This window comes from Emydura macquarii, unplaced genomic scaffold (assembly GCF_026122565.2).
Source record: "Emydura macquarii macquarii isolate MOO-44397 ecotype Brisbane River unplaced genomic scaffold, CSIRO-AGI_Emac_v2 contig_2897, whole genome shotgun sequence".
Taxonomy (NCBI): Eukaryota; Metazoa; Chordata; order Testudines; family Chelidae; genus Emydura; species Emydura macquarii.
The window spans coordinates 16,187,981-16,213,050 of NW_027133034.1; the positions used below are offsets into that span (position 1 = coordinate 16,187,981).

The 25,070-nt window shown below is 40.2% G+C and overlaps 1 long non-coding RNA gene across 2 annotated transcripts in view; it reads left to right on the forward strand.

Moving 5' to 3' along the window:
• Positions 1–25,070, forward strand: part of LOC137167080 (uncharacterized) — an 89,950-nt gene that overhangs the window by 33,010 nt on the left and 31,870 nt on the right. Inside the window, exon 3 of one of the 2 annotated variants that reach the window (XR_010923974.1) lies at positions 20,235–20,263. The exons of the other annotated variant lie outside the window; for it this stretch is intronic. This is a non-coding gene — a long non-coding RNA (uncharacterized lncRNA). The remainder of the gene's footprint in view (positions 1–20,234; positions 20,264–25,070) is intronic. 2 annotated transcript variants of the gene reach the window in all.

The window sequence follows — 25,070 nt, forward strand, 5'->3', positions numbered from 1 at the left end:
CAGAAAGCTATGCCACCCTCACCAGCTCTATGCTGCTAGCACGATTCTGTGGGAGCTAGGCACAGAGTTGCCATTTGTGCTCAGAGCACTGGTAAATAGGCCGATAGATACTTTCTTGGGGCCTGATTTAAATTCCATTGAAGTAACTAAATTTTCTATTAATTTTGAGGGGCTTTGGGTCAGTCCCATGAGTTCCTAGGCAGGCATCATTTCTCACCCTCACCCCCCTGCATTCCTGCTGATATCCAGTACTAGACTTTGGGGAGAGTGTATACCATTCATTATTACTATTGTGACTTTATTTTATTTACTCTTCTAGCTTACACAGAGTGTTAGACACTTCACAGATAAGTAGGAAGACTGTGGCCCTGATTCTCTGGGCTGGCTGACCTACTGCTGGCCCAGGCCCTACGCAGATGTTGGGGTTTTATGGTTCCCCACACTTTGGGCTGGCCAATGTGCAAGAAATCAGTATCTTCCATTTGTAAGGCACCTTTTTGTTGTCCTCTTTGTATTTATACTTGCTGTAACTTGTGGAAAACAAAAGCCACTTAAAGCTTAGTACTTTAGATCTCGAAAGTAAAATTATTATTAAACAGATTCTTGGTCACGCCGCAGCTGCCTTCTGCCAATAGGGTGATGTGAAGCTGCTGTAACCCTACTAAATCCAGTCTGTTAGCATAGGGCTGCCATAGCTGCTCTTATACCACCCCACCTCTTGACCATTGGTACAGGGAGCATGCCTGGGGAAAAGAGGGCATCTCCAGGCCATCTCTGCGCTCCAGTGGTTTATGGCTATTAGAAAGAGCTTTTGGTAGCCATCTAATGTAGAGCATCCTGAGCACGTCTTTCTTTATAGTATGGACCAGACACCCAAGAATGGGGGGCAGGGGTAAAGAAAGTTTAATGCTACCTACCATCTCCCTGCTCTGGTCTGTGGTGAGAGAAGCTTGAACCAACACTGGTTCTAGGTGGGTAGTAGTTAGGATGCTAAGAAAGCTCTACAGAGATTGACTTTCCAGAAACACTCACTAGTGTTTTTTCTCCAGATGCATTTCCGCCTTCTCCAGTAGATGAGCAGCAGGCTACAAGGAAGAGTACTTACCCATGACAGCAGGGTGTCACTGCTGCTGCTCTATAATGAAGGAAGATTCTCAGCAGCCCTACACCTTGTGCAGTCATTTATATCTGTACATAGTGAGTGCAAAGGGGCCATAAAGTACTATCAAATCATATCTTGTTTGATGTAAATGACTACACAAAGTGTAAAGGCAGAAATTGAGGCCCAGGATATTTTTTATGTAGATACACCTGCAGAACTGAGATCTATTTTAGGAGGTTGGAAGACTAGGTGTGAATAAGAAATTAGCAATGTGATAACGCAAGTGTGATCTGAAGGACTGTAGAGGGGATTGGCCCATGACTGAAGTAGAATTGGAATTCTAATCCTGGCTTTTAACTGACTTGATGAATGGCTCCAAATATCTTCACTTCTCAATCTCACTTTTCCCATCTGTAAAAAAGGGATAATACTTTCCAACCTGCTTTACAAGATTGTTTAAGTCTAATCCTGCAAGGTGCTGAGTTATCTTAACTTCTTCTTAGGTGATCAGGAACTGAGAACAGTGTTTAGGCAATGTCCAGCATTTTGTCAATCAGGCATGGAGTTAGTATTGTCCTTTTAGTGTTTGTACAGTGCTTTGAAAGTGTAAAGCCCTATATAAGTGTGGCATATTGATCCACTAGTACTTCTACTTTAATATTATTTTCCAAAATGTATTACTTTTAACTCAAATCAGCTTGCATCATAATATATTAAAATGCTTAAAATTAAAAGTGGATTGCTTATTAGTGAAATACATTACACTACATCATGTGTTACAGGTATGGTTAAAAATTCATATTTGGGTGTGTATTGACCATAATAACAAGGCACTTGATAAATGTATAAAAATGCTTTAGAAGACAGACCAAATTCATCTTGGGTGTAATTCAAAGGGGCTAGATTCCGTTCTTGTTTGCATTAGCATTTATTCTAGAATAACTATTGATTTCTCTGGAGTTCCAATGATAGATTTTATCCAGTGTTTTATATGCAGCACAGGAACCTATTAGATAACCAGATACTTGCTGAAATACCACTCTATCTTTGGAAGAAATATTTAATTCAATTTTTTATGGTGGAATATGGTAGCCTGTAACATTTGAGCCTTGAGGCTAGTTTATTGGGAGGTTCATATTACAAACTGCAACCTTTGAACTCATCACATTGTATGGCATCATTGCATTGCATACACTTTGTGAGATGAAATACTTAACTCCAAGATCTCATTTCTGAGTGCCTTCCAATGAAGTAAGTGACTGCACCATAAACCAAAGTCTTCATGCTAGTAATAGCATCCAGATCAATTATCTGTCAATCTTTTGTTTTATAAAGTGCCTATAGTTCAAGTATCTCCAGGCTCTTTACAGTAGCAACAAAAGAAAGAACGGAGCCTAGAACACAAATGACTGTTAGTCACAACACAATATTCAGAAAGGTTTAGCAGTTTCCCCTGTTTAAAATAAGGTTTTTGTCCCTATCATTTGCAATATTTTCTACTACTAGATAGACACCATCTAGGTCAAAGCAATGACACACAAATACTTCATTGATAAACGTTTAAAAACAATTACTAATAAACATACAGGCTCTTTAATTTACCAACCATGCAGCAGCAGATTCTAACTCCCTTCCATTGAATATTATCTTACTCTGCAAATAGTCCCGTTAAAGTCAATGGGTGTGAAGAAAGTACCACTCAAGGTGAATAAGGCTGTCAGAACCTGGCCTTAAATAAGTAGACTTACACATGGCATATTACAAACCGGTACATTTTCAAAACAAAATGGCTGCTCCTTCAAACCCACCAGGCATGCAACTCCCATGGAAAGTAGTGGGAGTTTGTAGTTCAGAGGGCACAAAGGATCAAACTCAAAATAACTGAGAATTTTCTCCTCCTGATCCAAATCCCACTGAAGTAAATAGAAAGATTCTCTTTGATTTTAGTGGGCTTTCTAACAGGAGGATGAAAATTCTCAGTTACTTTATCTTACTCACTCTACTTGCCCAGATCTGTAATATGACATTTTTCTGTGCGATTGGTATGAATTGATAAAGACTAGTAGTTGGAGAACTTGTTGGTTGACTGTTTCTTTCATTAACTATGTGTGTCAGAACCAAAAAGCTCCAAATTTTGGAGCAGATCATATATGGCCCTTGAGCAAATGGGAAAGCCCAAGGAACGTTTTTACCACTAATCTCCCATACAAGGGCTGGCCATAATCACCAGACCTGATTTTGCACCACTGAGATTTATGGAAGCATTGCTATTGAGTTAAATGGAGTGGAAGAAGGTGCAGGGCTATCACCCTCTCCTGAGTTGTACCCTGTGGGGCAGTAGATACCACAAAGGTGATGGGGCAGAGACAGCCATGGCCTTGGTCCCCACTACATGGGCCTGAACAGTTAGCCAGATGCACATAGGAGAGTTTGCTGCCCCCGAAGAGATGGAGCAGTGGGCTCACTCCTCTTGTGGAAATGGTGCCTCCCCATGGCCCAGTGTCTCCTAGTGCCCTTGCTGGAATGTTGAGGCTTTGCACAACCATCATCACAGAGTAGTGGCTAACAGTCACAATAGAACCCTTTAGGTATCTATGAAAGAGAACCAGCAGTTGGATTTCTACAGGTTGTCTTTGTTCCTAAATTTTGACCAAGTCTGTGACAATACAGAAATAAAATAAGGCGTCTCTTTCTGAGCTTTGTATTCATTACATTTTATTGGGAACTGGGGAGAAGTTTCTGAATAGAGTGTAATGCCATTTATTTTACACTTATAATAAACAGTAACTAAGCTCATTTTGTCAGAAGCCCACAAAAAACTGGTTTGTGTTCCTTTCATCTCCTGAGGTCTGCATTATTAAAGAAAGAAAGGGGACTGTTTGATATCAGGCGATTATATAAACTCTAGAAAAGGCCATTTATATTTGCTATGAGACCTGAACGTCTCTGCTGTTTTACACAGTGACTCGCCATGACTACAAAGATATTGTAAACATCTGATCCATCAGGAGCCCTCTTTTTTAGCAGTGTTTCTTTCTTAACTTACACAAGCACTCATCATGCCATCATCTCCAGGCATTGGACAGTGTTTTGAAACTAGTACGGTAGAATGGGAGCACAGTCCTAATTTGCAGACCAAACATTCTACATGAAAAGACTTGCTCAGCATTCAGCAATCTAACCCATAATCACCCAGGCAAAAGTCTGAGAGAGGCCACTCTAGTGGACTTTACACATGGAAGGATAACTAACTTGAGGCCTGATCTAGGAAATAGGTGGGTAAGGTTAAGCATATGTGTGGTTCCACTCGGCTTAATGGGACTATTTGTGTAAGCAAATTTATGTAAGTATATTTGGTTCAAGGTTTTAGATGCTGGTAGGAAACAGCAGAAGCAAATTTCAGAAGTGAAGGTACTAAAATTGCTCTGTCCCGCAACATTTAAGGACTATAAGCAAAAGCAGCCCATCTAGCTACAAATGTCATGGCAGCACATAGGGAGAGAGGTAATCTCTCAAGTAGTCAGAAACCAAACATTATATATAATCAATATATATATAAATCCTTTAATGATCAATGTGAACTCTTATACCTGAAAGCAAAGAATGGCTAGTGCAGTCTTCAGAGAATTGATGTAACATATTCCCTTCATTTCACCCTCCAAGAAGGCGGGCAGCTGAATTCTAGAGAAGTTGTAACCTCCTGGTGGTTTTCAAGGACAGCTCCATAAAGAACACGTTGCAATAATTGAGTCTAGAGGTCACAAAGACACGGTCTATATCAAACAGGGAAATAGTTGTAATTGCTTTACCAGCTGCAGTTAAGAATGAGCTTTCATCCACCTGGGAATTTGGGAGCAATATTGGATCCAAAACCATACTTTGCTATATTTTATTTTTTACCTTGCTACTTGTATAGCACAATAAATGTACATATCAAAACACATTCAAATACATTTAGCATTCATGCAAACTAAGGGTACTTATTTATATACTTTTGCATTTTATTACTGTGTTGGAAATATGGTATGGTAATAAGATACAATCACGACTCATTAAATACTCATTTATCAGTAACTAATTACTTGTTGTATAGCTTTGTTTTTTGCTATTGTGTAGTTTTCTGTCTCTTTAAAACTACTTTTTATTGGTTACTTCAACTCCAGTGATTGTTCCTATAGACTCACCTTATAGATTCAGTTGAGCAACTCAGAGTGATGTAACTGCTCTAGGTGGCTGCACCAGAACCACTCGCAGCTCCCACTAATATGTCTGTTCAGCTAAGCTGGGTGCAGTCCTTAAAGGGACATTCTCACATCTCCCCTCTTCCAATTAAAGAGTTTATTCAACATAAATAATATATACACAAACTATATATAACAACTTAGCATGTTACAACTTTATCAATTCTCAATAGTCTGAGGTGTTCAACGCAGTCTAGCTGATCTGCATGACAACTAGGGTGACCAGATAGCAAGTGTGAAATCGGAACGGGGGGTAATAGGTACCTATAGAAGAAAAAGCCCTGAATATCAGGACTGTCCTTATAAAATCAGGACATCAGGTCACCCTAACAGAACTGTCTACACCTGTCCGCTGCTCTGTTGCATGCTCCTCTTCCCTTCCCATTTCCATCATTGAAGTTTCCTCCTCCTCCTCCTCCCCCCTTTCTTCAGGAACATATTGTCGAAGTCTCCTGTTCCTTCAGTAAGTCTGTCCTTCAGGAGTGACCACTCGTGACCCAGGAGCCACTGCACAAGTAACTACTGCCAAGTTTTGTGCCTGTCAATTTCCATCATATATACAATGGCATCCTGATGTTGGAAAGGCTCTAGTTCTTGTGACCCTCATAATATAGTTTGTTTTTCTTTAATCAGCTTTCTTCAACCCTTTTACATCATGGTCATTCTTAAGATAATTTTCTACAAAATGAGGCAGTCAGTTTTTAGTTGTCTGTTAGACAATCTCTGCAGGAGACCACCCATGGCGCAAAGGTGTTGTCCTATAGTTAAGCAATGCCAAATAAGGATCTGAGTTGGATTCTTTTGCTTTCTTTAGTAGCTTCTTTATTATTTTTATACTATTCCCTACTAACAGTAATATGCTTGAACCTCTTGTCTCTTCCAAATATTTTGAATATGCAAATATGCAAGTTGTGGACTGTTGTCTGATATCACAACTGCTGGAATACCATGTCTAGCAGATATGGGTGGTATTACATGCTTTGCTGTGGTATCGTCCAGTAAAGCAATCACTGGAAAGCATGAGTAATAGTTTAAAATCAAAACGATCTTTGCCAGCATAATAGAACAAATCAATACCAACTTTACATCAGGCTTCTAAAGCTTCCTGAAGTACCAGCGTAGGTACTTTTGCAGGCATAGGCTGGAATTTTTGCCATGGTTTACATTTAACTGTTTTTCCCATCTGACCCTTACTTTGCATTTTTCAATTCCTAAATGTCCTTCATGAATTCTAATAAGCATGTCAGACTATAACACATTGGGAACAATTGATCTGTTCCTTCTAAACAAAATGCCATCAATCACGGAAAGTTCTTCTTTGCAGTGAAAATACAGACAAAGTATATGGTGTCCAGACCAACCCACTCTTATGGGTTTGATCCCTCTTTCCAAGGTCTCATCTTGTGCTGCGGCTGCTGCAAATGTCATCCACATTTTGTCAAAGGCTGGCTAGTTTGTTTGTTTTTCTAAGGTTCACAGGCACTATATCAGGTTCTGAATAGTTTTCTGCTACAGTATTGTGAAAAGCTCTAGACAGAGTGTCCACAACCACTAAATCCCTTCCCGGTTGATATTCTATTTGCAAATCCATATAACTGCAATGTTTCTATTCTGGGCGAAGTATCAGTCAGCCCCTTCGTTGCAATGGATATTAAAGACTTATGGTCTGTTTCAGCAATAGTTGGTTGCCCATAGGCAAACACAAATTTTTTTGCAACCATGCACCACAGCTAAGCTTCCTTCTCAATTTGTGCATATTGACACTCAGTTTTAGTGAGAGCCCTGGAACCATATGCCACAGGTCTCCAGTGTTCATCATGACTTTGTAGTAAAGTTGCTCCTACGCCTTCCTTTGATGCATTTGTGGACACCTCAGTCTCTTGCAATCATAAGATTTAAGGATAGAAGCCCTCTTAATTAGCTGTTTCAGGTTTTGTCTAGATTATTTTTGTGCCAGAGTGCTCTAAAATTGTACCTAATTTGACTACTAAAACCAGCAAACTTTTCCACAAAGCAAACCATTCCTAAGAATCTGTGCACTCCTTTGACCACTGGGAGTGGAAATGTTTATAATTTATCTGAATTCTGTTATGGATTCCCTGTTCTGAGAGTCTTTTTCCCAGGTATGTAATATCTTGGACCCAAAATTGACATTTCTGCTTTTTAAAATGTCTAATCCTACTGCCTTAGCCTTTTCCAGTGCTCTGTGTAACTGGTGGTCATGTTCTTCTATTCTTCCTCCTACTAGAATGTTGTCAATACGCCTTAGCACCTTCTATACCTTCAAATAGGTGTTGCATTGTCCTATGAAATACCTCTGCTACAATCTTAACCTCAAAGGCATTCTGGAAAAGCAGTATATTCCATATGGTGTGTTAAAAGTACATAAACATTTGCTTCTCTCCCCTAAGGGGACTTGACAAAATCCTGCTGATGCATCCACTGTGGAGAAATGTTTATCTGCCATTTCTCCAAAAATGTCTTCCCTAGCAGGCATGGGAAAACATTCTTTTGATATTTTTGTTTAGTTCTGCGGGGTCTGCTCATAACCTAAAGGTTCCATGTTTCTTTTCTACAATTACTAGTGAGTAAACCTATTCAGTAGGCTCTTTACTTTCTTCATTAGCTAGCTCCTCTTTTTGAGTTTTGTTTTCTGCTGAGTTAAAAGAACATTCTTAGGGGAATGTATGGCAGGACACATAGGCTCTGTCAATTCAATCTGACAGTCTGTAGGCAGTATAATTACCACCTTATAGACATCCTGAAACTGCTCCTCAATACTGGAGTTCCCTTGTCCCTCATAATGAGTAGAGTCTCAGTATAACCCTAGACCTTGACGTGTTCAAGACCAAAATAGGCATGTTTTTTTTTCCTGGCACAAATTACAAATTTTATTTCAATCTTATCTTTTAACTGTACCTTTTAGTTCACACGTACCCAAAGTAGGAATGAGCTCTCCACTGTGAGCCCTTAACTTTACCTCTCTATTGTCAGTGTACCCAGTTTTTTTTTCCATTAGATCCTTCATATATTCTGTTACCACATTTGCTTAACGTTTCAAGGTCTCAAAAGTTCCATTCATTTCCAATCATTTGGTATAGCTGCTTCATTCAAAGCTCCTTAACAAAACTCTTCGTGATGCTAATACTGTTCTCCTCCTGCTACACAGCATGCATATATTGTCTTTTGTCCACCTGCTGTTCCTGCTTGCACAATGATTGAATTTATTGCACTTGTTACAACATTGTCCAAAGCCTGGATCATGATGAAGTCTGTTTGCTTCCCAACCTTGTGCAATTCTTTATGTTGCCCTCAACAAACACACTCGCCTCTTGCATTTCTGCTCTGCACTGCCTTTGTGCTTTTCTTTGTACATTGAGGATTTGCAAGTCTGTCTTGTTTTCCCTCCGGAAGTGTCAGTCTGTTCTAGGTAACCTCTGCTGCTTAGCATATTCTTACTGCCTCGCCAGGTTCAAATCTGGACCTTCCAAGAGTCTTTCTAATCTTTGGATCTCAAATACCCATCACTATTTGATCTCTGATGATTAAATCTGCAAGCTGTCCATAATTACATGTTTGGCTCAGCAGTTTGAGATGCAATAAAGTTTCAATTGTCTTTAGGCATTTAGTAGTCTTCAAATTTCTGCAAAACTGCCTTTTGGCATGTTTGCTCTGCCTTACACAGCTGCATACTACAACGAACATCTAGTGCTTCCTGCCCCACGGTAATTTTAAAAATATAGCTATCTTGTGCTTATCTTTTTCAAGCAAGCTGCTCGCTTGCACGTACAGGCTGAGTCTGTTGAAATCTCTTCATTATCTGCTGCATTCCCAGATAATGTCAACTCCAATGGAGCTCTCAGCTTCTCCACTTTCTTTACCCCCATTACACTTCACTCTCTCCTCCAATCACTCTGATCTTTGGTCTACTCCTGGTACCATGTAGTGTTTGTGGGTTATGCATCAGAAGGTTCAGAATAGATTGTTTTATAGATTCAGTTTAGCAGCTGCATGATTGTTACTGTAGCCATAGATTTGCATTAGTCTCCATTGGTCCTGTGCCCGCACTTCTGGGGAGGAGTAAGGGTGTGCAATGGAGAGTAGAACTTTGTGTAATTACATGAAGCCTCCATGACACATAGGAAGCCCCCATCCCTTGTGCTGACTCCCCAAATCCTGCTCCCTCAGCTCTGCAGTAGAACCACACTGATTCCATAATGGGGGGGTCGGGAGGGAGAGAAAGAGGGGGCAGGATTTGATCCTGTGTGCAAATATGCTGGAACCAGTGTGTAATCATAACCCAGTTGCTGAATTAGTCAAATACAAAATGCCCTTAAAAACTATGTCCTTCCCTTGTTCATTACAGTGCTGAGGTCATTTACTTCACCCTCCACAGTCCATTCTGTCAACCTTTTACTTTATCTGTTCAAACCCCATCAGCAATTTCCACACACACAGGTCTTATCTCTTTGGCAGTGTTTTAACAAGTAGTGCTCCATCTCCTTGCTAAGAATAGCCCAGGTTTTAACACTCTTTTGCTGCTGCGTTGAGAAACAGATTTTTTTTAAGCTGATTAACACTCAAATTCTGCATTAGCAGACAAGGTTTAAATAGCTGAACACAATGCAATAACCAACTGCATGCTTTTTAGCAATTCTGGCTGACTCAGCTAGAATTTCCCCGGGGGCTCTTGAGATGCGAAGGCTGGAGTGGCAGCTCTGCTGTTTTTGTGCAGGATGAACTGCGCGCTCTCCTCTCCCAGGTCAGCCTAGCTCCACTTGTCAGTGTGAAGCTAGGCAGAGCAATAGTCCAGCCTTGTTTGACTAGCACTAGCAGTGGCAACAACCAACAGGTATCCTTGATTCTAGGGACTCAAGGAGTCTTTCCCCACCCCCTGGAGCTCCTGTGAAGGGACCAATCACAATCTGGTCCAAAATGTGTTAACTGCATGTGTTACCAGCTTGTTCTTATCAATCAGATGTAAGTAATTGATGGACAGGAAAAGGCCGGCCTGCCTGCTCAGTATGGTAGGTCCCCTTTAGGCCATATCTTGCTGCCATTTATTTTTATGCAGAATTTCCATGTGCATTGCAATGGCAGGATATGGTCCTTTGAGTGTATCTAAATCCCTGGCTTGTCAGTGTAACCCTTCAGCTATATCCATTACAACATTTTTCCGTCTGTTAAACCCATTGATATTTTTCTCTTTGAAGGTCTTTCCTGGCAACTTGCAGCATTTAAATCCTTCAGGCCAGATGCTCCCTTCCTTTGAGAAGTGAGAGAGATGAGGCATGTTAGTCACATTAAAAAAAAAAAAAAAAAAAAAAGGGGGGGGGGGGGGGGACTCATCATGGCAGGAGAAGGCCTGACATGCTTTATTGCCCTTTTACTGAGCACCATCTAACACTTCTGGGCACTAATTATTTTATAGGCTGGGGGGCAGAGTTAAACACATCATTCTAGCTGCAGACATGCTATCAGTTCTACAGAGTTCCCCATTTTAGGTATATGGAATCTTTCTGAAAACTCTAGTCTCTTATCTCTACCACCAGAATGAACTTTTAAGGGCCTGATCCAAAGCCTGGAAGTCAATGGAAGTCTTTTAATTGACTTCTCTGTGCTTTGGATCAGGTCTGCAGGGTTTATGCACTACACTTGAAGGACCTGATCCTGACATTCTAACACCACAGTGGTCCCCAAACTGTGGGAACATTCTGGTGGGCACATGGCAGAGCACAGACCAGCTCCCACAGGGGGGGAGCACCACACCTCCAGCCCTGCTCTGCCCCCATCACAGCTCGGCTTCTGAGGCAGCCTTGGCTGTGCAATAATGGAGGGAGGCACAGACAGGTCAGGGAAGATGCAAAAGGAGAAGTTTGGGCACCACTGGATCTAACACAAGCAAAACTCACATATGGCTTTCAGGGAAATTTGACCTGGGCTGTGCAAGATCAAGTCCAGACCCTTTCTCATTCCCATTGCCTGGTTAAAGGGTCTCCTGCAGCTTGTAATCATACACACTCTATCCAATGGGTCTTTCCATCATGTAATTCACACAGCTGGACTTCCTGTTCTGCGGTCTCTCTGGCTGAGTCTAAACAAGTCATGTGTAATCCACAAATCTCTTCTGTTCATTGATCTTCCTGAGAACATCAACCAGGCCAATGATATTTGATCGGAGTTCCAAAACTAAACGGCAATGCTCACAAATGTGTCCCAACGAGCTAAACATGCAGCAATAAAAGGGTAGACTGTTTAGTGTACTTCACAAAATTCGAAGCCACTGTGCGAGGGTTCTTTTATTTTTCTAAATGAGTCTAGCAGACTGGCATGAAGAGCAATTCTCTGAAGGGCATTTTTAAGATAAGCATGGATTCTTGGCGATGGCGGCAGCAGCACCACCTTCTTGCATATTCATTTGGAGGAGAGTGGAAACCATCATCATTTACCCTCCTGAAAAACATTCTGGGTAGCTGACAAGATCAATTTTTTTTTTTTAAATATTGCTCCTACTTGCATAGATTGTAGGTTGAAGTTGCAGGTCCCCCACGAAGATGAATTTATCACCAACCAATAATACAATATCTAGCTTCTATATAGAAACTTACCTCAGTTTGAAATCTGATGAAAGTGTCTTAATCCTCCTTTTACAAACAGGGTACACTGCATCACAAAAGTGAAGTGACTAGCTCAATGTCACCCAGTAGGCCAGAGCTGGGAACAGAAACCAGCTCTCCTGAATGCCACTCCGGTGCTCTATCCATGAAGCCACACTGCATAGCTAGTCTCTATGAGAAAGAGGAATCTGGAGTGGGATTTTAAAAAGTACCTCACTGACTTAAGGGCACAGGTCCCTTAGGATTTGTGCCTCTGAGTCACTTAGGGCCAGATTTACAAAGGTAATCAGGTGCCTGAAAATGCAGCTACATTTACAGTTACATTGAGATCCTTCAGTTAGCCAGCTTTTAATCCATTTAACTTGACGTGTTAAATTTCTTTCTAGTTTTTTTTAATCAAAATGTCATGCAATACCAAGTCAAATGCCTTCCAGCAGTCTATTACATCAACACTATTACTTATATCAATCAAACAGTATCTTTTTTGGATGAGATTACAAGTTAATTAGAAAGATCTATTTTCCATAAAGCCATGTTGATTGGCATTAATTATATTACCTTCTCTTCATTCTTTATTATTTGACTTCTATATCAGCCACACCATTATCTTGCCCAGGACTGATAGTGAGATACCTATAATTCCTAGAGTCATCCCTTTAACCCTTTTAAAATATTTGCACAATATTCATTTCCTTCCAGTCTTCTGGAACTTCCCCAGTGTTCTAAGACTTACTGAAAATCACCAGAACAGTCCAATGAGCTCCCCAGCCAGCCCTTTTAAAGCTTCTGGATAGTATTTGAGCCTTTTCTTTTTGGGGATATCATGCCCAGGCACTGAACCCCAACGGTGAACATCTGGCGTCTCAACAGTGGAAAAAAATATAATCCCTATTGTCTTTATATTAAATAGGAGGAGGTGGGGGGGGGGGGGGGAAATTAGGTGTGTAGCAGGTTTGCACAGGGCCCCCCTGCTGCTCAAGTCCTCTGCTCCCCCAAGCCACTCACAGACTTCAGCTTCATGCTCCCACCAGTGTGCCTTATTTACAGGTTCTTTACCCACCACCATCTATTAATGCACCATCCAACCTCAGATGCCTCACCATTTCAACTACTGACCAAGTGATACCCATCCACCTGCTGTCACTTTTCCCTTTCAGGCTGTTTGACCCTCCTTCCCCCTATAGTGTCTTCCTGTGTGCCTTTATAGTGCTTTACTAAGGTGCTCGGCAGCTGTTCCTCATTGGCCCACTCCATGCAGGCTTATTCAGCTTGTTCCAATTCCCCTCAGTTAGGGCTCTAGGAGGAGGCTGGCTCAGCCAGCTTTCCCCCAGCACCCTCTCAGAATGAGAAAGCTAACAGAAGTAAGTGAACAAGATCATGTCTCTTGTATGCAATTCGTGCTATGGCTCTTGATGTACCCTGAAAGTACATCAGCAACAGAAAGTTGATACACCCAGGATTTATTTATGAATGAATTTATGTACTTATGAATACAGGTATCTGAGACACCTACACAACACAGCTAGTTGCCCTACTTGTTTAAGATGGAAACAAAGTTTTTCCATCTACTGTTGGATGTTAGGGATGTGATTGTAACAAAAATGTGTCTTGTTTGAAATGTAACTGCCCTTTAGATCATTCATTTTTCATTTAAATTGCCTGTTGTGTGCTATATTACCAAGCAAACACACCAAGAATATATACTATTTGCTTTCCTTTAAAGATATGAGTACCTCCCTATTTTGTTTTAATAAAATTACATTTTATGTAAGGAAATTAGTAATATAGTAACAACATGGATACTTGTATGGAGTTAAATGACCACTAGGAAGTGGACTGCGATCACTGGGTCATTTTATATAGACAACCAAATAGCTAGCTTGCTCAATCAAAACTCATATGTGGCTGGAAGTTTTTTCTTGAATAATAATTGCAGGTCCCAGGAAGCATAAACCTTTGGTCATTAAGAATCCAAGTTGCAGTCATGGCATAGAGCCTTTCACATCTATGTTCCCGGGTCCTGGCATTTTTGCAATGTAAGACTTAAAATCTCTGAATTTGCTATGCTAAAATCTGCTCATTTACACTGGTGTAAATCTGGCATGACTGCACTTGCACCAATGGAATCTCTCCAGAACTAAACGGTTGTATCTGGGAGCAGAATTTGGTCCACCAAGTCTACATAATTACTACGTCATAAACTTGTTAGTCTAAGCTACTTTGGTAGGGTCAAATTCTGCTCGTTTGCACCCATGTGCCATTGACTTCAAATAGAACAGTACTTGGCCCACAGTGTAATAACACCTGTTTATAGTGATGAAGTAAAAATAAGAGCAATTTCCCAGCTTATTATTCTAAGCATGGCCTGAAACATCCATAGTTTTATTTCAGATAGCAAAACTCTTATGCCTCAGAACATTTTATTTCCAAACTTTTAGGACGTTCTAAAATTGTCTTATAGTACACAACTGCTGCTGCCCTTTGCAGCACAGCTTTTGTGCAGTAGGTAAGGCTGGAAACCTTGGGCCAGTACTCAGCAGGTATAAATCAGCATAACTCCATTGAAGTCAAAGCTGGAGCTGGACCCGTGTACACCAGCTGAGAATCTGGCACTCACTGTTTTAAGTGCGTTCTAACTAAAAAGGTACATTCCATTCTGAAAAGCTGTTGATTTCTTGCAACAAGGATGAGTGCTGGTATATTCCACCTGAATCAATTGTGTTGGCATAGACAGAGAGAATGAACTTGCATCAATTGCTACCACTTCATCCTTCTGTGAGTACGTGATCTCCTAAATCTAGCAAATGCTCTTCCTCTGCTAAATTTGCTGAAGTTTCCCCAATGAATCTGACAACCCTATTTCATTGCTGTAGGGAAGTTAAATGTTTCCTTTTAGAAAATACTCTCAATGTAACATGAATAACAAGAACGATGTTGATGCATAAAAATTGGAAATAGGTAAACTGTTGCATTAAATTTTGAATGGAAAAATGACTGAAAAAGGTATGTTTAGTATTGTTTTCTAACCTGGCCTGATGGTCTGAGGAGGGTGATACAAGCTACACTACAGGAATAGGAATGGTCAGAGATCCCTGATGCTGTGATGCTGTCCCTTCCCCATTTCTAAGCAGCATAGGAACAGGTCAAGTTCCCTTCACAGCCTGGCTAGGGAAGTGGTGCAATCCATGCTGTTGTGCAGAGATATCCCCTCTTCGTTTAAGGGAGACATTCACCCAGCACCCAGAGCTTCAAAAAGCCCCCTGTGTAGTGGAACTAGTGTGGATCTCTAGCATAGAGCAAAAGTGACTCTGGAGTGGGTATGCAGAAGGATATTGGAATTCCTGCACATATCCGAGCTGAGCCCTGCAGCAGCTTCCCCTGGAGAGGAAGTTTGAGGCATGCTGCAGAGGTATGAGGGTTCATCTACGTTCACAGATGCAGTAGCCACATACGCCAGTGTACGGGGTATCCTATTGCATCTCTGGGGCAAGAGCAGCAGCTCTGATGGATCTGTAAAATTCCTCTGGAAAAACATTTATGCATTGCTGATTGAATGAAGCAACACCTAACCCTTGGTTGGTCCATTGCCTAGTGAAATTTTAAACCCCAAGGTAGGCAGCTCTGTGCCTTCTAGGCTCCCTATAAAGAGCATTTGGGTAGTTAAGCGCCTAAGAAAGGGATTTTCAGAAGCTGGCCAGCTGAGCTAACCTGGACTGAAATGCCCAGAAGAGGGGCAGGGCTGTGAGAGGGGCTTGGGCACCTAAGCAGCACACCTGGTCACCTGGCTGATGGGTCAGAGCTAGGCACCTCCCTCCATTTGGGATCCTTAGCAGTGAATATTCTCCTGGAGTTAGGCACCTGAGCCAAGTCAGCCACTTACGTAGCCTATGCCCGACCAGCCAAAACCGTCGCTCACTGGCTCAATACCTCTCTTGTGCTTGTTCTTCACTTCCATGTGCCCCTGGCTGTCTTTTCTGTGGATGCTGTGCCATTCCCCCCACACCCTTATCCTTGGTCTGTGTCTAGCCTCCTACTGTGGAGTTTAAGACATATCAAGTCGTAGGCATGCTCAGAGCACACCTACAGGATTGGGCCCCACTGGCAACAGAGGGGTTCCCCTACCTAGTTTAAAAATCCCATTTAGGAGCCTTCAGAGTTTCAGCTTGAGCTATGGCTCTGAGCAGCTTCTTAGTTGTGGGGCAACTTGGGGAAATTTCGGTACATAATGGATTTAGGACGTGGGTCCAGAGCACAGAATGTGGCATAAACTTCCCTGAGCACCTCATCTCTTCAGTGAAAAATGCTACTCAAAACTGGCACACCAGACTCAGCTTCTCAAGCTGTTGCCCTTCCCTCTGAGATGCAAACAGGTCAGTCTAAATCTGAGTGATTTTTATCTACCAAATAACAAAATTTCCTCAACAGGAGGGACTTCATCCAGCTGCTGAGTAAAGACAACAAAATTGCCCCTTTGTTTTCAATATAATCTTTGTTTCCTTTTTATTGAGCGGTAAAGGCTGGCCAGTTTTGCTGAGTTCTTTGTGTGCGACTTCAGAGAGGTGTCAATGTACATCAAGGTTCATTGTAGGTCAGTTCTACTGTACCTAGAGTAAAACTTGTACCAAGCCTTTCTTTAGTCTTCAGGCCAGATGCTCAGCTCCTTCTACCTTTTCTTCACAGTCTGTTTGTGTTGCAAACATTTTCAATAAGTTGAATTTTCAGTTCTACTTCTACCAAAGGGGAAAGGCCACTATTTCTCATTGGTTGCTTTAGAATTTTTTTTTTTTTTTTTGTGGGCATCAGCTTTCTTGGAAATTCAATACAGAAAGCTAAGAGAACACTGTTCCCAGAATAGACTTTCCTCTCATCTAGCCCATGAAGAATACTGCAAAGGGAAGTTCATGCCATAGCTGACAAGCTGCTGCCTTAGAACTGTGAAAAGTCAAACTTTTTTTGTCTGTTCCCTTTTCTGCAGCTTTTCACAGTTTAACTAGCCAATAATAGCACTCTGGAACGTCTTCTGTTGCTGCAGCTCTGAAACCCTAAAAGACATCACCCTACAGCATGGCAAGCCTTGGGGAAATAAACTAAAATTAACTGACAAATTAGAAGTGAAAATACTCATTCTAGTTACTTCTTCTAATTCTTCAAGGAAGGATTAGAGATAAAGGGCAACAGTCAAAACAGGTGTAAGCCAATACAACTCCACTGAAATCAATGGTGCTCAAATGACTTACACAAGAAAAGAATTTGGCCCAAAGGTTATATTTCACAAACAGATTATTTTAAACTATAACATCGTATGGGGTGAGTTGGTAATTCTTTAGCCATAATTAACAGACTGAATTAGCAAGAAGAATCTGGACCATTACAGACTACCCTCTCACCAATCCTGGAAGATGTTCTCATGTTAGACTCCCAAGTGTTATACGTCAGAATAGACTTCAAATTACACACTCTCTGTCACTCTCTTTCTGACGCTGTCATAAAAAACAAGCAGTTAAACAAGTACATCAGGAAACTGACTTTAACCCAGAAAAGTATGGAAATTCAGTGCTAGTGTTGAACTCTCACTGTGGTGAGATCTCAGTAACATCAGGATCTACAAACTTGCTGTTCTTTAATTTCAAAAGTGCTACAAACCCTGTGCGTGATAGGATGAATTCATAATGGATTTACAAGTAATAGCCAGAATAGATTGATTAAGAACAAATCATGCCAATCCAACCTATTTTCCTTTTTTGACTGGATTACTGGCCTGGTGAATAGGGGGAAAGCAATACATGTAATATATCTTGATTTTAGTAAGGCTTTTGATACAATCCCACATGACCTTCTCATAAACAAGCTAGGGCAATGCAGTCTAATAAAATTATTACAAGGCGAGTGCACAAATGGTTGAAAGACCATACTCAAAGAGTAGTTATCAATGGTTTGCTGTCAAAATGGGAGGATATATCTAGTGGGTTTCTTTAGGAATCAGTCCTGGATCCAGTACTAGTCAATACTTTCATTAATGACTTGGATAATGGAGTGGAGCGTACGTCTATAAAATTTGCAGACACCAAGATGGGAGGGATTACAAGCACTTTGGAGGACAGGATTAGAATTCAAAGGACCTTGACAAATTGTAGAATTGGTCTGAAATCAATAAGATGAAATTCAATAAAGACAAGTGCAAAATACTTCACTTAGGAAGGAAAAATCAAATGCACAAGTACAAAATGGGGAATAACTGGCTAGTTTAAAAGGATTTAGAGATTATAGTGGATCACAAATTGAAAATGAGTCGGCAATGTGATGCAGTTGCAAAAAAAGCTAATATAATTCTGGGGTGTATTAATAGGAGTGTTGTATGTAAGACACTGGCAGTAATTGTCCACTCTAATAAGCCCTGGTGAGGCCTCAGCTGTGTCCAGTTTTGGGTGCCACACTTTAGGAAAGACTTGGACAATTGGAGAGCATCAAGAAGAGACCAACAAAAATGATAGACAATTCAGAAAACCTAGCATATTTAGTCATGAGAAAAGAAGACTGAGGTGGGAAGCTGCTAAGTCTTCAAATATAGAAGACCGCTATCAATTGTTCTCCATGTCCACTGATGGTAGGACAAGAAGTAATGGGCTGACTGTACAACATGGGGGATTTCAATTAGATATTAGGAAATCTTTCTAAGTATAAGGATAGTTAAGCACTAGAACTTGCTACCTAAAGAGGCCGTGGAAGACTTGTCACTGGCAGATTTTAAGAACAGATTGGACAAACATCTGTCAGGGATGACCTAGGTTTACTTGGTTCTGCCTCAGTGTAGGGGACTGGACTTAATGACTTCTCCAGGTCTCTTACAGCCCTACAGCTCTATGAATCTATGATGGAATTTTAGCTCTGTCCTTGAGTTTCTTGGTATTTAAGAATTAGTCAAACAATTGATATCACAATAACTTCATTTTGAATATTCATATGTTGTATGGGCCTGGTTCTCCTTTTATTTACTCATGAGCAAATCAGAAATAACTCCGTGGAAGTCAATAGAACTATATGGACCCTGATTCTGATCTCCATTACATTAGGATGAATCGGGAGGATCTCCATTTGAAGCAATGGAATTACCCCTCTGTAAAACTCAGATATCAATGAGTTCTGAATTAAGTTCACTGTATATACAACCAACATGAGAAGATGATGAGGCCCCGTGTGTCTTTTATTTGTAAGACTTTGGCCCCTTGATTCTGCTACCATCACAGGACCCAGAAGAGTGCAAAGGGGGTTTTATGCCATCTTTGCATTCCTCCAGTTCTGGAGCCATGGAAGCTGAATCAGCTCCCAAAGCAACTTAGAGCCTGCCTTCAGTAGACCCAGCAGTGGTACACACCAGGAAGTGAATCAGCTGAATCCAACTGAGGTGCAGGCCTCACAACCTCAGAAAAGCTGTAATAAAAGTCTGTTTAAATCTCCTGGATTGTGTCTGATATCTAACTGGGGACACTACTAATAGTAGATCTGCTGTAAATTGCATCTAGCAGCTCATAGACCCAAAAGGCTATTCCAGCAGCTGTGTACTACCAGAGCAGCCCCCCATTTTCCCTGTCCATGCCCCTGTACACCATGAGGGGCAAAGGAGAGACACAGTGGAGTTGACTATACTGGCTCTTTATCGTCTGGATGTTCCGCCATGACATGACAATGCTTAAGAGACTGGTTAAATTGGCTTTATGGCTCCTTTGTGCTGCCAGATGGGAACAAAAGGGCTGAAACAAGGCCAAGAATGTGGCCCTGAGTCTCCAGTGCTATTTTTGTGGATTCTCCAATATGTTCCTTAATTAATTTTCTAATACCTTCCACCTCATTGGAAGCAGAACAATGAAGGGGATGGCTTTTCTCTGTACACTGGGTTCTTGCTTTGTTTTTATTTCTCATTTGTCTGAACTAGAAATTGAGATGTGCTATACTGGAATCCGTGAGGCTACCTCAAGCAGTCAAAAACATGTTTGCCATTCATTCAAAATAGTACAGGGTTTTTTATCATTGGCAGCAATAAATGGAGTCAGCCATTTCATGTTTGCATTAAGAGTAATTATCTGACATATATGATTTTTGTTTGTTCCTTTTGGCATGCTGTGGCTTGTTTCGCTATAACTGTTGTTTCTTTTACTGTGTAAAATTAAAAAAAAAATGTGGCATGACCGAATACTATGTTATGTATGGAGCAGTGCGAGAAATTCAAACTAAAGTGTACTGTACTATGATTCAATGTTTTGTTTTGTCTCTTGGCAGGTAATTCAGAGCAGAAGCAGCTGAGGAAAGTAGGTAGTCATCAAGCTAAGGGCAATGGGTAATTTACTGCACATGCTCTTGTTTAAATCAAGTGGTTTATATCTATAAACAGTAGTGCTGTAGTTCATGTTGTGAAAGCTGCAAGCATAATTGACAAACAAAGATCTCTAGAACTTCAGACCTTTCACTGTTTATTAATATTTTAATCATTTCAGGAAACATTCTGACACTAACATATTAACCAAGTACAATGAGGCTGTAACTATTATTTTTGTTTTGTTGTTTTCATGCTATCCCAACCATAGCTGAATGAACCTAAAGTTCTTTGCAGTGTTGTTGTAGCCATGGGTGCCTAGATATGAGAAAGAGAAGATCAGAGGGGTAATACCTTTTATTGGACCAACTTCTAGAAAAGACCAGCTTTCAAACGTCGCCAACCTGAAGAAGAGCTTGCAGCTTGAAAGCTTGTGCCTTCCATCAATAAAAGTTGGTCCAATAAAAGATATTGCCTGACTTTCCGTGTCTCCCTAATGATGTTGATAGTCTCATTTTCTCAATTGTCCCATCACAAGGTGCTTTATTATACAGCACTCTGCTCTTGATCAACAAACTAGAAAAGAGGACAAAGCAAAGAGAACAAATCAGACCTGCATCTCATTTTCCTGTGGGAATAAGTTGTAGTTACAATCATTTTAAGGCCCATTTATATTATCAGAGTATTGGTAAGGGCCCTTATTTGTAAATGTGAATGGGGTCTATTTTCTTTCCACCTGCATAAAACTTAATCCCTGGATAACACATGCAATTACTTCTAGGGCCAAATTCTTCTCTCACTTCTTCCAATTAACTCTTGTTGAATAATCCAAGGTTACTCAATGTGGAGCATGTTCAATTTTCCTGTTTGTATATGAGGTCTGGGTACATATCAACAGAAATGTACATGAACATGAATTCATGTACGTATGAATTAAGTTCAGATGGGTTTCTGCTCTAGAGGACAAGGCAGAGGGGCTAGAAGGCAGCTAAAATCACTGAAGCCAAAGTAGTGCTAGCAGATGCCTCCAACAGCATAGGAGCCTTAGCCTAAAGGTAACATCTAATCGTGGAGACACTGAAAGTTGAAATACCAGATGGGATAAAAGGCCTAATTATTAATTATTTTCTCTAGATTCTCTTCGGTTATTGTTTGGGTTGCCTAGCTGTAAATAAAGACTGAATTTAACCCAATGGGATTATGCTATACCAGAGATCAGTGATTCACAGTGATTTAATTTTGTGTTAGTGATTTTTAATGTTTGTTGATTAAAAATGGGAGAAAAATTTCCCATGTGCCTTTACCCTTTTACAGATTTATTTACATTGTATTTAAAAATAATCTCACTCCCACCCCCTGACAAAGCTTGTACACAAGGATTTTACTGTGATACCAATAAAAGTGACAGAACTGTACTGCCCCAAAACAATAGTTAATTTAGAATTTTATTACTGCAGATATACAAAGCATGATATTGATCCATAAATAATTAGCACTTCACTTACTCAAAGCTATGTGCAATCATTAACATCTTAATCCTCACAGCTACCCTTTCCCCCATTTTAAAATTCAAGGGAAACTGAGACAGTCAGATTAAGGGATTTAGCCAATACTCCCAGTGCTTTGCTCCTTCATTGAGTGCCCGGTTCTCTGAGAACCTCAACCACAATCATGATCACTGAGGCTGTATTAACTACTGGTTCCATATCAGTGCTGCTTATCTCTGTACTGTGTTTTTACATATTCAATTCCCACAGGTCAATCATTTAGAAAAAAAAATTTTTTTTGAAAGGCTGGTTCATCCAGTTTTTGAAAATTATCAAGAAAATGCAATTAGCACAGACTCTACAGACTGTTTATCGTGTTAGAGTACGGTGACGGAGTAAATAAAAATGGCATGCAAGACCTTTTAGGTTTAAAACAATATGACAACATTTATATAATAGAATTTGAACCAAGTCAACTCCTGCCAGCCAAGCACAACTGAAAACTGACTCCATAAAAATGGTATTGTGAAACTGCCTCTCAGTGACTCTAGGCCATACTAGTATTTGTTCAGCTTACCAGTAAAACAGCTTTTCCTAATAGTCAGCCATGAAAAGTCAGGTAGGAATTGGAAAATCATAATATGCTTCTTCCTATACTTACATTACTACCAAGAGACTGCCCCAACTGAGATGTATTATCGGTATACTCCTAGACTTGCAAAACTGTTGTTAACATGTATCAGTCCAGGCACAAAATCTACTTACCTGCCTTGTGCTATGATGAGAAAACGTGGTATTTCATTTGCCTGGGACCAATGGCTATGTTTATTGTGGGCAGTCAGTGCCATGTGGCTTTCCCCATGTGAATATTTTTCCCCACAGCAAACACAAACTGAATGTGAATTACTCTGATAAACTTCAGCATCAAAATGTTTGAATATCCAGAAAGAGAAAAAGTATGCATCCATCTTTGATGGAAAAATGTTCCTAGTGCATTTTAGGTTCAAGTCAATTGTTTTGCACATCTCTCTTTAGAACCATCATTTTTTCAAGAGTCATAATAAGAGGAAGAAATTAATTATAAAGAAAATGGAGGAGTTTTGGATTCTGTTACAGATTATAAAGAGGGCTTTATTCCAGCAGCATAAGTGGTTGAGATACCCTCCTCATTCCATATTAAATCAACTCTGTCATGCTGGTTGTAGGTAAACTGAACAAATTAGTTACAGAGACATTCTGTTGCATAAGAAAAGGCTTGTGTGAAATGTGTTACTGTGGCAAAACAAAATGCAGCAATTACAATTTTATGGATTTATTTACCTTCTATTTTCCAAATATTCTTCTCATCTCTTAGTGAATCATAAATTATTCCCCTGATTATTGTATAATGCAGATTAGCAGTCCCCTTTATCAAAGTGTATAAGCAAAGATGAATGAGATGTACGAAAGGACATTCTTGAACTGAATGATGAAGAGTTTAAAATCCAGATCAAGACATGAAAAATTAGCACTTCTGCAACAGCTCCTTTTACACATAAAATCAAGTTGCCAAGGTGTCAAGTCTGAAGATATTAATCAGCACCCTTTGTCAAACTCTTTCATTTTCAAAAACACTTTATTCTATTTATACAAAAAAAAGGTCAACTGTAATCCGGTAAAAATGCAAAAATAAAATACAACCACTTTTGTTCTGATGCAAAGGTGCATTCTTGGAAAATGTTTTAAAAAAAAAAAATTAATATGTAATGGAACTAGCCAATCCTTAGCTCACCTGCTTCTGAGTCAGTGTTAAAGGGAAAGAGCAGAAGTAAAATCTGCAAAAGGAATTAAATTAACTTTATTTATTTCTATGTATCATGGTGGCCTGCAATGCTATCATTATTTAATAATTCTATTATAGTATTGCCCAGAAGCCCAGAATAGGACAGGTGCCTCATTGTACTAGATGCTTTACAGAGAGGTAAGCAGTCCCCAGAAGAGATAGTACCTAAGAAATTATATTCTGTTCTGAAATGATGTATTTAGCAGCAAGATGGATTTCTGAAAGTCACTCTCCAGTTAACATATCTGATGATGACTGGTTTCTGGTTAGAAAACTAGCTAATCACGTAATTTTTTGCATCTGCAATGAAAGTTTAATATAACTAACATCCAGCACATTTGAACCCAGCTGTACACCACATGAGGATTTCCTTATGTCAGGTGAAGCCCAAACAATGCCTTGGATAGAGAGCAGAGAATTTAGCTTTATATATATATATATATATATATGTCCAGTCACATCATTCATTTTCAACCAAGACCTCTGGTTCCAAGGATTCCTCATTTTCCTGTTTCCCATGGTGTTTGAGTTCTCTAATGCAGCTCTCCCTGCTGATTCTCTGGCTATTCTTAAAATGCAATCAATAGGCAAGTGGCATCACTCAGAGAGGTTTCTGAGATCTCATCAGTGGCTCTTAGAATTGTTATTCACCCTTCATTATCCATTACCAGGCTATGCATTTAAACCTTGTCTGCCCCTGAGGGGTCATGCCTGGCCATGACTTAACAGGCAAGTATCAAATATTAGACCACTAGCTGCATTTATCAGAGCTAGAGCTTTACAGTGCCTGCCTGACTGTTAAAGTCCAAAGTACATTGCAGATGTGAATGACACAAGGGGTGGAATTCAAGTTTTCATAAGAAATCAGAAATTGGTATCACTGCCCTTCTAGGGCTCTAAACTGTTGAAGGAGGACCTCAAAAAGGAAAACCAATGAGCCTTCATAGTCCCCAAGACTTTTCATCCTAGAGGCATTGAGTGCAGACCCCCATTCCTTAGTATACAGCTCTGTTAATAACTCTTCAGTATTCTCTTTTTTTCTTCAGTGGAAAGAGAACACAGAGCATTGAACCCTCAACGCTAGTTCAGCTTTCCAGCAGAAAGAAAGCAATGTTAATGAACCCCCATTTCCTTGATGATGATTAGCTATATGGGAAAAGTGCCTAGTTTGCAAAGGCAATTCTCTGTCTGTGACCTCCAGGTCAGTAGCCTTGCCTGATATTCAAGAATTATTCAGAGGAAATTCTGATGCTCCTATTTCTCTGCTCTTCTAGCCGGTTCAATCCCAGTGAGTTTGCAATTCATTATTCCAGCGAATGTGGTGATATCCCAGGAGACTAAGTTATATTTAGTGGCATACTTTCAGAGAGGGCTGCCTCAAACTAATGTTCCATTCTTGATTCTGCTTTTGCCTTGGCAACTCAGCAGTTGGTAGAGGTTTTTAGCAGAAGGCGATTAAATAATACTCCTATCTGAATTACTTTCTCATCAGT